Below are 12211 nucleotides of genomic sequence, written 5' to 3'. Positions count from 1 at the left end.
CAGTTCACTGTTCCTCAGACTGTTGGAGGGTCAGACTATAGTAAAAACAAAAACTTTGTTTTGTGGGTTTTTAAATAAAGAAACTTCATAGCCCTGGGTGAGGGGGATGAACGTCCTCAGCTGCCCCATCTGGCCCGCGGTCGTAGTTTGAGGACCCTTGCATGTGGATAGAGGAAGGAGAGAAGGAAGGAAGGAAAAATTAAGAACACTGGGGCCCTATAATTAGAAAATGATATGAAAACTTTTTTCTCCCTTATTCCTTCTTAATGACCTTTAGATATTGCAACTATTCAGTGCTCAAACATCCTCTCAGGTTATGTCTGTTTCTGTCATATTCTTCTGTACAAACTCTATCAAAGCCAAAGCTGCTGCCTTTTTTTGGGATGGAAAAGTCCATTATTAGGGACTAGCCACTGACATGCTCAGAAAGCTATGGGTGAGCTTATATAACTCCCAAATGTCTTTGCTCCATGGTAGCTATTATTAGTTTCAGGTGGGCAAAGATTGTCTATAGTGCCTCCCTCTCAAAAAAAAGAAGAATCAGGTCCTTTTTATCATTTGCTTGTCCAAAAGGGAATGTCTCAAAGAGGCAAGATGATCTCTTAGTTTATTTTTGTGGACCATGGAGAGGAGTTCTTCACCTCCCTCTGAAAAGATCTTGTACTTTTAAGTTCTGGTCATCTAACTGAAACTGCAAATTTATTATGTATAGGTTTATAGCTTCATGTGCAAGCATCTTGTTTTTTTTTTTAAAATCATACTATGTTAGGGAAATGTTCATTTTATTCCACAAATTAAAAATAAAATAAAATTTAAAAACATTATTGGAAGCAGTGCTAGTTGCTGGAATCCAATGAAGTTTTATCAATTACTTGTCCTCTTAATGCAGTAATGTTGGTACCTGTTCTTGCTAGGTGAAAAGACAGTCAAATCTTTAGGAAGGAAGAACTCCCTGGAAGTAGGATCATAGAGTAAAATCTTAAAATGATTTCTAAATTCTTACAACCTAGGTTTTACAATCTATGCTGCATCTATACCCCATCTGATATGCTCTGATCTCTTTGTCTCAGGATTCTCTTACCAAAAAGATCTTCAAAGATTGATAGGCTGCTCAAGTTTTACTTGATCTAAAAAGTGGTAAAGGTCTAGGAAAGAAGTAGGGCATAACATCCTCACAAATTTAGAAGGACATGCAAAGGAAGACAAGGTGACATCTACCTGCAAGATATTACTATCATAATCTCACCACAGAAATATGGCTGCTGGGGAGACTGTTTCTGTCCTAGCAAGCATGTTTCTGTGGTGAGATTATGATAGTGAATCTGTACCCGTGGGCAGAAAATGATTCAATAGATGACTGATGCCCAAGGGTTAGATAGATACATGATTAGAGCTGGAAAATGGGCTTCAATTAAAGAAGTATTATCCAAATTCAGAATGCAGGAGACTCTATTTGCAGAAGACATAAGAAATCCTGAGATGGATCGGGTCTAGAGTGCTATTTCAGACTGAAAATTGATCAGAGAAGATACTAAGTAAAATGTATAAAGTATTCAGATATCTTATAGTTTTCTCTGAAAATCAGATGGAGATTTATTGCTTACTCCCAATAGAAAGAGTAAGTGCAATTTGAGTATAATTGTGCGTAATTTGGTAAAACTGCAAATTGACTATATTATTTGAGCATAGAATTTGAGAAGTGATTGTTTTAACTTTTTAATTTTTTAAAATTTCTGTGGGTAGGAGTAAAGGATGTATAGAGTTAAACAATTCTTATGGGATTGACTTCATTATGCCTGCTCATGTGGTTAAAGTGCATTGAAAGCATAAAAGGAGAAGGGTAGAGCTTCCTTCTAGGTAAGGACTGAGCCAAGATTCTATCTGGATAAATTTACAGTGACCACATCTCTAGACTTATCTGATGAGTACTGCCATCCATGAAAGGATGCTCTGATTAGAATTCTCCATCTTTATGATAACTGAAAAGAATTTGATGTTTCACAGTTGTCTTTGGCTGTTAAGTAAATTGGAATCATAATGGAATTACCAGCACCTGGACTTTCATCATTAGAAAAGGATCTGGTAACTGCTTAGTAGTATTCTATAGTAAATACAGATGAGTAAACAAAGCTAAGAGAGTTTATATGCATACAACATGTACATGTGTATTATATTATGTACATAATATACAGATAATATATGCACAGATATTTATATATGTGTACATTATATTATATACACATTAATTAATAACCTTTGTATTCCTCCAATTATGTGCATGTATGTATGTGTATATTTGAAGATTTTTCTTCTATTTTTTGCTGTGAGAAAAATTAGGACAAACTCTTTTGAGTAATTACAAATTTCACTTAGAAGTTCCTACAATATTTCAACAAAGCAATAAAAGAAGACATAGCACATCCCATAAATAAATTAATATAAACTCATTTGAGGAGGGAGAGAGAGCTCTGATATCTGGACAAATCTGTAGTATATTTCACAGAGATTTGGTACCTAAACTGAGTCCTGAAAGAAGTTAAATATTGTAAGAATTAGAAAGAACAGAGTGCATTCCATACATGGGATTCAACCAGGGCAAGGGCATATTTATGTATGGTAAAATGCATTTTTGGAGAATTAGCTAGTCATTCACTTTGGCTGCAATATGAAATGAGGGTGGAAAGTCTAATTGTGAAGAGCCTTGATTCACTTATTGCTCTTATTTATTTAAAGACAATAGGGTTGCACACAAGTTTCTTTCCTCTCGGAGCTCTGGCCCTGCAACTGACAACATGGCTAAACATACAAAGAGGACAGAATTGTTGTTAAATATGGAACATGTTATAGTGCATTCCTCAGAAAAAGTGAAGGAAATTGAAATTAATCAGTATGTCAGAGACACAGGTTCCTTCTGTGTCGAATCCAAAATTAAGAGATAGGCTTTGAGAATCTGGAATTGTGGATCCTGTACCCACACAGTAGCTAGTAGTGCATGGACTTACAATATTGCCTCTGCAATCACAGAGATCTCCCATTAGAAGACTGAAAGAATTGAAAGACCAGTAAAATCTTATTATTAAATATCTGTAGCCCATAGTCCAACAATAAATGGGTTAATTTATGGGGGAAAATAAAGATAATAGGGCACTCAAAATTTAAGGGTTTTAACTAGGGGAGTGACATGGTCAAATCTGTGCATTAGGAATTTTAATTTGATAGCTATATATTGGAATAAGAAGAGGCTGGAAGAAATAAGACCAAAAAGGAGAGTATTATAAAAGAACAGAAGAGAAGTCAGGAAGGTTTGAGCTAGGATAGTTTGAATAGTGAGTAGATGGAAAGAATGTTATGGATATAAATTAATAAGATATAGCAACCTTTTCTTATGTTTTTCTTCCCTCCCAACTTTCTTCACTTTTTCTTCTTCCATTCCTCTGTTTCTCCTTTTTTTTCTTTCTTTTTTCCTTCAATCCTTCTTCTTTTCTTTATTTTTATCTTCCATTTCATGCCATTAGTAGTCAATGCTTAATCCCTTTAAGAGTTTTCCATACTCAGTAAATCTGTAAATACCAGTCATTTTGACATAGTTTGCTCAGAATTCTTATTTCCTGTTCTACATTCTTGACAACATGAAGGGAGAGAAGCTCTTGGAAGCTGGTGAATGTGGAAGAAGGACTTTATTTCCAAAGTATCTTTAGTTTGCCTCTTCTCCTACCCTTCCACAAATCGGAAACCAGAATTGTAACAGAAGACTGAGTAGTATTGGGTGTTTCAGATGGAAAATCAATATATCCTGCAGTATAAGGTGTTAATACTCCATTTAACAAACAAAAGGTTTTGGGTTTTTTAAATGGCATTTATAATTGAGTGTCTGGCAGAGATATTCCAGGAGAACTTGATTAGATTGTTAGCAATATCTCAAATTTTTAATTATTTAGTGCAGTGGTCCCCAAATTATGAATATTTATCCTCTGGGGACTTCAGAAGTTACTTCCATGAGTCTAGTCCATTAAATGATTCAGTAAAACAAAAAACAGAGAAGCAAGCATATTTCCTTTAAATAGAAATGTTTCATGATAGTTCCTTCCTGGTACCCTGGCCTTTCCCTCCACCCCAGCCAGCTTTCTTACCTTTTTTATGTGTTCTCTACCTGTTCCATCTCTAGATTGTAAACTTGTTGAGGGCAAAGACAATATTTACTAATTATATCTGCAGTGCTTTGCACAATGTCTGAGGCATTGTAGAGCCTTGATAAATATTTATTGGATTGGAAAATGAGATTATGGAAAGAGTCTTGAAAAAAGACTAGATTACTATACCAAGTGCAAGTTGTTTATAAAAACAATAGCAATAAAAAATAATCCCATACTAATTTTTCTCAACATGTCCTTTACAAGCCACATAGTCTTCTTAATGTTTTGACAAATTGAGCCTGGATTGTCTTGAATCCTTCCTGTTAGGAAATTAGGTACTTAGGGGAATGCATCAATTCTTTGAGGCAACAAATATGGCATTTACTTCCTTCCTGTCCTAGACTAGGGAAGGTCACATTTGACCAAGGGGCCAGGAAAGGTAAATTGAGAAAAGCATCGTGGGAATGATAATTCCTCAAATTTATATGGGTTAGCAAAGCAATTTCATATTCATTACCTCACTTGGTTCTCACAATAACCCTGAGAGGTTAATAGAATATGGATTTCAACACATAGTTTTAGTTGGAAAACACTGATTGGGCCATATACGTGTTGCAAATGAACCACAAGAAGATTGTATGGCTCGTCTAAGTTTACATAGTTAGGAAGCAGATAGGAAGACAGGTTATAGCAATCTATTGCTCAATCAATGTATTTTACTTATATATAAGTATTCATAGGAGAGAATTGTCCTTATCCCTTATACATATGTGTATTAGTTTGTGTGTATATATATGTATACACACATATAGTATATTTATAGATAACTGTAAGTTATACATAATTCTTTCTTTCTTGCTATCTTTCTATCAGTTATCTTTCTGTTATCATTATGGGTAATCAGGTCTTCTGATCCCAAACCCAGATGCTCTCCATTGCAATGAAACAATAGTAGATATGTGAGAAAGATTGCTTTGCACAGCTGGATCAGTGTTTTCCAAAGGAAATTTTGTTCCTAATAATGGTAATCTTCACATTCTCTCTATCAGAGACGTCAGTACTCTGCTTTTAAAGCAGTTTTTCAAAATCGCTTTTCATCCTTTTTGGTCAGGAATGACCTTTCTTATCCACATTAGTGCTATCTGATAAAATACCACTATAATGCAGCCTGCAACTGCTTCATCTAGGGGCCTCTTAGTTGTTTTTGTACAAGTTACTTTAAAAAACTTTCCCAGTGAAATACAACTATGGTGCAATTTTTTTTTCTTCAAAGATTTTTATAGTCTCATAGCTAATTTCAACATATGCATGAAGATTTCCCTGCCAATATATAGCTGCTTCCTTTCCCCTTTTGTGTCTTCTCATCAAAGTGATAATTCCTTAGACAAGGTGTCAATTCTCCTTACCTTTAATCCTTGTTGATGAAGCCTTTGTCCTAAGGCTGACAATTTTATAGTGATTCTGGCACCTGAGTTATGCCCTTAAGGTCTGATGTTTAAAATGGAGATAAGGTGTAGATGTAGTGGACAAAGAGAGTCTACACACAGCCACAGACTGGAGAAAAGGCCAGCTCATGCATGTAGTATTTCTAGGAGACCATATGGCTCCAGAGGGAAGAAACTGACACTTGATGGAGAGACAGAATCGGAAGGGAGTTAAAGGGTTGGAGGGAGGACCTGGAGAAAGGCCAGTGCATATGTGAAGCACTTCAGAACAAAAAAGAACTATTACCAAATAAGGATGAAAGAGCAGCAGTTTAAATAGGAAGAATAAAACAAGGGATGGCAATGTGAAGAGCAATAGACCTATTCTCTGTTTGTACTTTGAATTGCCTGGACTTTGTTGGTCTGCAGAGGAGATTTGGTATCTACTAGAGAGGAGATTTGTTAAACTTCCTAACTATCCTGAATTCTTCTCTAATTAGAATTAGGGGTCCAACTCCAGGTTTATGTTATATGGAAATCAATTTTGATGCTTCCAAGTTTGAACTTGATCCATGTGACACTATAGCTCAATTCTGAAATATGAGTTACATTTTGGGGGTTTGTCCAGAATGATTTTTGTATTTGAATTAGAGTATTTGAGCTCTATAGTTATATAGAGCTAGCAGCACATGTGTCAGAATAAATTTTCCTATTTGGCAAATTATATCTGATAGTTTGCATTATTTTTAAAAAATGAGAATATTGGATTTCAAGATAATTATAACTTTGCATTGTATGACTATGATAAAAAATCAGTATTTATGACTCTAGGGTTCTAGGGGAAGATATCATCTCCTACATCTTCTTATTCTGGAATGTGACATTTCCTCATTAGAGAATTGGTTCCTAAGTTTATCAGTCAAAAATATGAAATACTTCTAAATATTGGTTATTGTTAAGATAAAATGCTTCTTGGAGTCTCACTTTCAATGTCAGTTATAAAGAACTTAGTGTAAATTAGTCTATTAGAGTCTTTCTGTTTGTGACAGTTAGCTTATAGTAGGTTTTGGAAATGGAAATTAAGAGATACCCCTGTAGTATCATCCATCTTGTTTTACAGGTAAGTGAGATCAAGTATTCTGGGTAAGTAATAGGGAATAATGGACTTGAGCACAAGCACAAGTTTGAGCACATTAAGCATGGAAGAAGAACAAGTTAGGAGCTAGGAATGAGAAAAGAGAATTACAAAAAAACTAAGGCACAAAGGCACAAACATTGCTTCACAATTATGCCTAAAATTTCAAAGGAAATAATATTATTCTTTGAATTTCATAGAACTAAGGTAATGAAATAGCAAACTAGTAGTAACGGTAGTAGTGGTAGTAGTAGTAGTAGTAGTAGTAGTAGTAGTAGTAGTAGTAGTAGTGGTGGTGGTGGTAGTAATAGTAATAGTAATAGTATTGGTGGTGGTGGTAGTGATAGAAGTAGTTTTGGGGATGATAGTAACTCACAAATCTTATATTGCCATAAGATCTATGAATCACTTTCCAAACAACAACCCTATCTTTGATTTAGGAACAGAAATTTAGCAAACTCTAAATAGGATACAATAGCATGATGGCTATTCAGATATTGGGGCAGATGTTTTAGTGAAATGAAGTTTGTTATACAAACTAAAATGGCCAGGAAGTCTTCCTTTAAAGTCATCATTTCGTTCTTGATAGAACATGAAAGGTATAGTAACATTAATTTGGAAAGAAATATCAAACAGAATTCTGAATTTCTAGATTTTCTATCAGTTTCTGTCCTAATATAGAATGTGATTTAATTCCCTTTATTTAGTCATACTTTCATAATGGATTTCAAAAATTGGAATTTCAAAATTGTGAAAGAAATTATATGTTCATTGTGAACTGTCAAAATGGATCTTCATAGAACCATAGCAATGTAGTGATGAGTTCACTGTATTTGAAAGTTCCTATGGTCTGGTATATAATAGATCAAGTAATAACATATGTAAGCCTTCCTGGAATTATAATAATATATGCAAGGAATCATACAATCTTCCTCAATAATCAATAATTTATTTGAAAATTCCTCATATGTATCTAAATACTTCAGGCTCCCAGCTTTTATTCTTTTTCATTTTGTTCTATTATCAGTAGATGTTAAGGACCACACCTAAGTGTGAAGGTGCAGGTCTGTTCTCCAAAAGTCCAAAAGCTGTGAATCATAACAACCCTGAAGGAACTGCAAATCAACCTTTACTGACACAGATGTTGCTGTGGATTGGGAATGAAATAAATTGGAGGCAAGAGGGAAGAGGAGAGAGGTCAGAGAACACAACTGCCTCTCAGTCTCCTTGTATCATCATCATCATCATCTTCTCATATGAAGGGATTCATTTGGCTAGTCTGAGGTGGATCCCCAGCAGCCACTGGCAGGTGGCTCCGATAACATCCAGCAGTCATTAGCAGGTTACTCCCATAACAAGTAGAGTAGCTGTTAGTCATGAAAAAACTAACAACTATTAATATTTGCCTTTTTAGATTTCTCATTTCCATCTGGATGGCTTAGTTTCTTCATTGATCTTATTTCCCATCCCTCTATTTCTTTCAGAAATTTTACCCTCAAATCCTTCACATTTTCTTTTTGCTCTTCACTTGGAACAGTCCAGAATCATACTGCACATAAAACTTTACTCAGAGGTTGATACAAAATGAGTATAGTAAGAATATATAGTATAAAATACTCTTAGTTTTGCATTAGCTAATCTTAGAATGCTGATTGACCTTTATTATATGAATTGTGGCTAGTCATTTCAACTTCTCTAAGTCTCAGATTCTTCATCTATGAAATGTATATGATAATATTTATACTTTATATAATTATTATGTTTTTCAATCTTAAAAACTTGTGTCACTTTGGAAATATGGTGATCTTTGTTAATTCTTAGTGTTATCTCCAATAGCCTTTATTTTCTTTTCTCCCTCTATATTCCAAGAAGTTTTCTTCTACCTATTTCCCAATAATATTTATTATTGGATTTCATACAGTTATGTCCTCTAAAGCAAGTTTCTGTTTCAAATTTCTGATTCTGGTCTTCAAGATATTGGTTGTCTTTCACTGCCATGATCCTAACTGAAAGTTTCAATGATAATGTGCTACATATTTGGGAGTTTCTACATGGGGATGCTTTCTTTAACAATGCAAGATTCACTTTCTGTTTTAGGGGCTCTCCTGGCTTGTCCAGAATCACACAGTCAGTATGTGTTAGGATCAAGATTTAAACCCACGTTTTCCAGACTTTAAAATTTTTTCTCTATCCATTCATTCACTTAATCAGTAAACATTTTAAAAATATCTACTATGTGCCAGACACTATACTAAGTTCTGGGGATGTAGAAAGAGGTAAAAAGGAGCCCACAATCTACGCTAGGCTTTTCCACAAAGACATTTTCTGCAGTTTTCTAATTACATAGATCAATCTCTTTTGGTATATTGATTTTCCTATTATATTCTAAACTCCTGGAGGGCAAGGATTGCATCTCCTCTAAACTGTCTTGCCAGAGTTGTTGGAACAGTGAAGCCATACACATGTTGGGGGTTTAGGGATTATCTGTTTTGGTTACTAATGCAAGGGATTCAGTGGCCTGAGGATACAGACTTGAGTCTGAACCTAACTATTCTGGAAGATGTGTGTGTGTGTGTGTGTGTGTGTGTGTGTGTGTGATGCATTTTTAAAAGGAAAGTCTCATTGTCCCTTCAAGCCACAATTTTTTCAGCAGGTAAAATAATACTGAACTCTGAGGTTTTCTGAGAATCTACAGGTGATTCTAAATGGCCTTCCCTATATGAAATAAAAAAATATAGTAAAAATGCAAACAGAAAAACAAGCCTCTTTCTTAAATGATTTTTTCAACAGGCATATTTTTCCTCATTACGTTTTTGTATTTTCTTTTTGTGTTTTTTCAGTGATAGATGCTTTAATTATCAGGTCCTGTAGCTTACATGAAGAAAGGTGGGCAGTAATTTTTTTTAAATAAAAAGTTGGCTGAGTAGACTTTAGCAATTATTGACTCACATTCCTGTTTTTTCAGTTTTATAAATTTTTTTACGAGAATCATATGTGTGCATATGGAAGGCATCTTCAATGACAGAGTACAAGGTGTCATGAAGAAAACACTGCATTTGATGGCCAGAAGCTGAACTCTTTGTAAGTTATGTGATTCTGACCAAACCATATTACCTCTCAGATTCATTCAGTCTCTTCTATGATGAGTCACACTTAGACTGCTTTTGCTCAGTGCAATTATGCAGAAAGAACTTTGTTAAATGCTCTCTACATGTGAATTATTGTTATTATATTTATTTAAAATACGAGGAAACAATAAATAGGCTGTAGAAGAGCAAAACAAATTTAAGATTTAATAAAGATGGTAATTTCCAGCTTATAACAAGCTAAATTCTACATGCCTGATATTTCATTTAAACGTGTGTTTTATTCATTCATCCATCCATTCTGTCAAAATCCCTTGGCTTAGCAACTATTTGTGCAAAGCACTACCAAAGATGTGGGCAAATAAATATTGGTAACATATGGTTCCTGTTCTTATGGAGTTTACTTATGTCTGTGCAGTTTGGCTATGGAATTGAAGCATGAAATACATACATACATACATACATACATAAATTTATAGATATATAGATATATTTTCAAGATTATGAAAATTATGATGAAGTTTCTTATTAGAATAAGAGGAGAGGCACATAGTTTTATATTCAGATTTATAAAGGACATTAGAAGTCATTAAATCCAACACCATATCTTTATAGATGTAGAAACTGAGTCTCCGAGATTAAGTGATTTGTCCAGGTCCACATAATTGGTAAGTATCTAAGCAGCATTCAGACCAACTTCTTCATGATCCCAAGTACAGTACTCTATTCATTTCACCATAATGCCTGTTAAGTAACCAAATTTCCTGGGTTCACACCCTTACTATTATTTCCTAATGTATATAACTTTGACCAAGTTACTTTGTCCCTTGGAACTTGGTTTCCTCATCTAGAAAATGAAGCTTTCAGTCTTACCAGTCTCTAAGGTTCTTCAAACTTGAGATGTGCTAGTAAACATTTAACAATTGGTTCTTTAAAAAAATACTACCCACAAAATTCTTTCAAGTCTAATCTACATTAATATTTACTCCATCACTTTCTTTAGTCTAGACAATCAACAAAGCCATACATAAATCCTTAATTTGCATCATTTGCTGATTTCTGAGGTGTAAATACTTAAAATTAGAAATTAACAATTAACTTTTGCAAGCTATTATGAGCCAGCTCTAGCATATTTTTGTTGGAAATTAAATTCTTAAGTCAGATAATGGATGTATATACATTTATATCTATATATAATCTTATAGCTATATTTGTACATATATATGTATGTGTGATTTTACTCCATAGTGTTTAATCATGCTCTTATAAATCTCCATGTAAATTATATGTTTTTTTATGAATTGACTCATTTAAAATGAAAAATGGGAAGTTTTCTGTTTAGGAGAACCAATAAATGATTCATCCTAAATTTAGAACTTTTCTATGTTTAGAATTTTTATTTCTTAGTGAACTTATTTTCTGAATTTTTATATTTTGTATCTCATATTTTCTTTGGTTAAATATATTTATATGTTCATATTGTTACACTCAATTATATGATTTTGTCCATGTTGTATTGCTATTCAAGGAAGTTGTATCTTCTAAAAAACACCAATTATGCTCGAAAAATTCTAATTATTTTTGGCCCTGAAAGAAATATTGCAAATATTTGAAACTAGACAGGGATAGAAGCATTGGCCAGGGTAGTAATAAAAACATTTGACCAAAATATACAAGGTAGGTTTCCTTATTTGTTATATGAGGGGATTGGACTAGATGACCAGAGAAATGTAGGTAGTATACTAAATAGAACATTGTTATTTAGAGTCAAGAAAACCTGAGTTCAAATCCTACCTCAGAGTAGCTGCATAATCACGGGCAATTCCTCTAACTTCTCTCAGCCTCAGTTTTCTTATCTGTAAAATGGGGATAATAATAATAGCAAGCTGACAGAATTGAGGGAATCAAATAAGGTAATGTATATACAGTAATTTGTTGTTTTTGTTTGTTATTCAGCATTTTCAGTCTTGTCTGATTCTGTGACCCCATCTGGGGTTGTCTTGGCAAGAATGCTAGAGTGGTATGTAATTTATATATATTAGCTATGATTTCTTCCAGTTCTAACAATCTCTGATCACCTATGAGCTAATTCCAACCACTCCATTTACATGAAAAAATATAACTATTATGTTGGGAAGACAATTTCAATATTTCAAATAATTATATTAGAAAAGTTTTCTTTGCTATGAAATGAGTAGATCTGTGGAGGAGAGCTAATTCAAACCACTCCATTTACATGAAAAAATATAACTATTATGTTGGGAAGACAATTTCAATATTTCAAATAATTAGATCAGAAAAGTTTTCTTTGCTATGAAATGAGTAGATCTGTGGAGGAGATTGATAGGGGACTTAATATGTGGGTGTATATGGGGGCCTTGACTGTAGGTTTATAAAACAACTGTTTTGGGACCTTTGGAAACTTTGAATTTA

The 12211-nt window shown here is 33.9% G+C and overlaps 1 pseudogene; it reads left to right on the top strand.

The window, feature by feature from the left end:
• The first annotated feature begins 2792 nt into the window (after positions 1-2792).
• On the top strand, positions 2793-3066 carry LOC127563203 (60S ribosomal protein L37a-like; annotated as a pseudogene).
• Positions 3067-12211: the final 9145 nt, after the last annotated feature.

Source organism: Antechinus flavipes, chromosome 1 (assembly GCF_016432865.1).
Source record: "Antechinus flavipes isolate AdamAnt ecotype Samford, QLD, Australia chromosome 1, AdamAnt_v2, whole genome shotgun sequence".
In the NCBI taxonomy this organism is placed as follows: domain Eukaryota; kingdom Metazoa; phylum Chordata; class Mammalia; order Dasyuromorphia; family Dasyuridae; genus Antechinus; species Antechinus flavipes.
The sequence above is the reverse complement of the archived record's forward strand: the minus strand, read 5'-3'. Positions and strand labels throughout refer to the sequence as shown.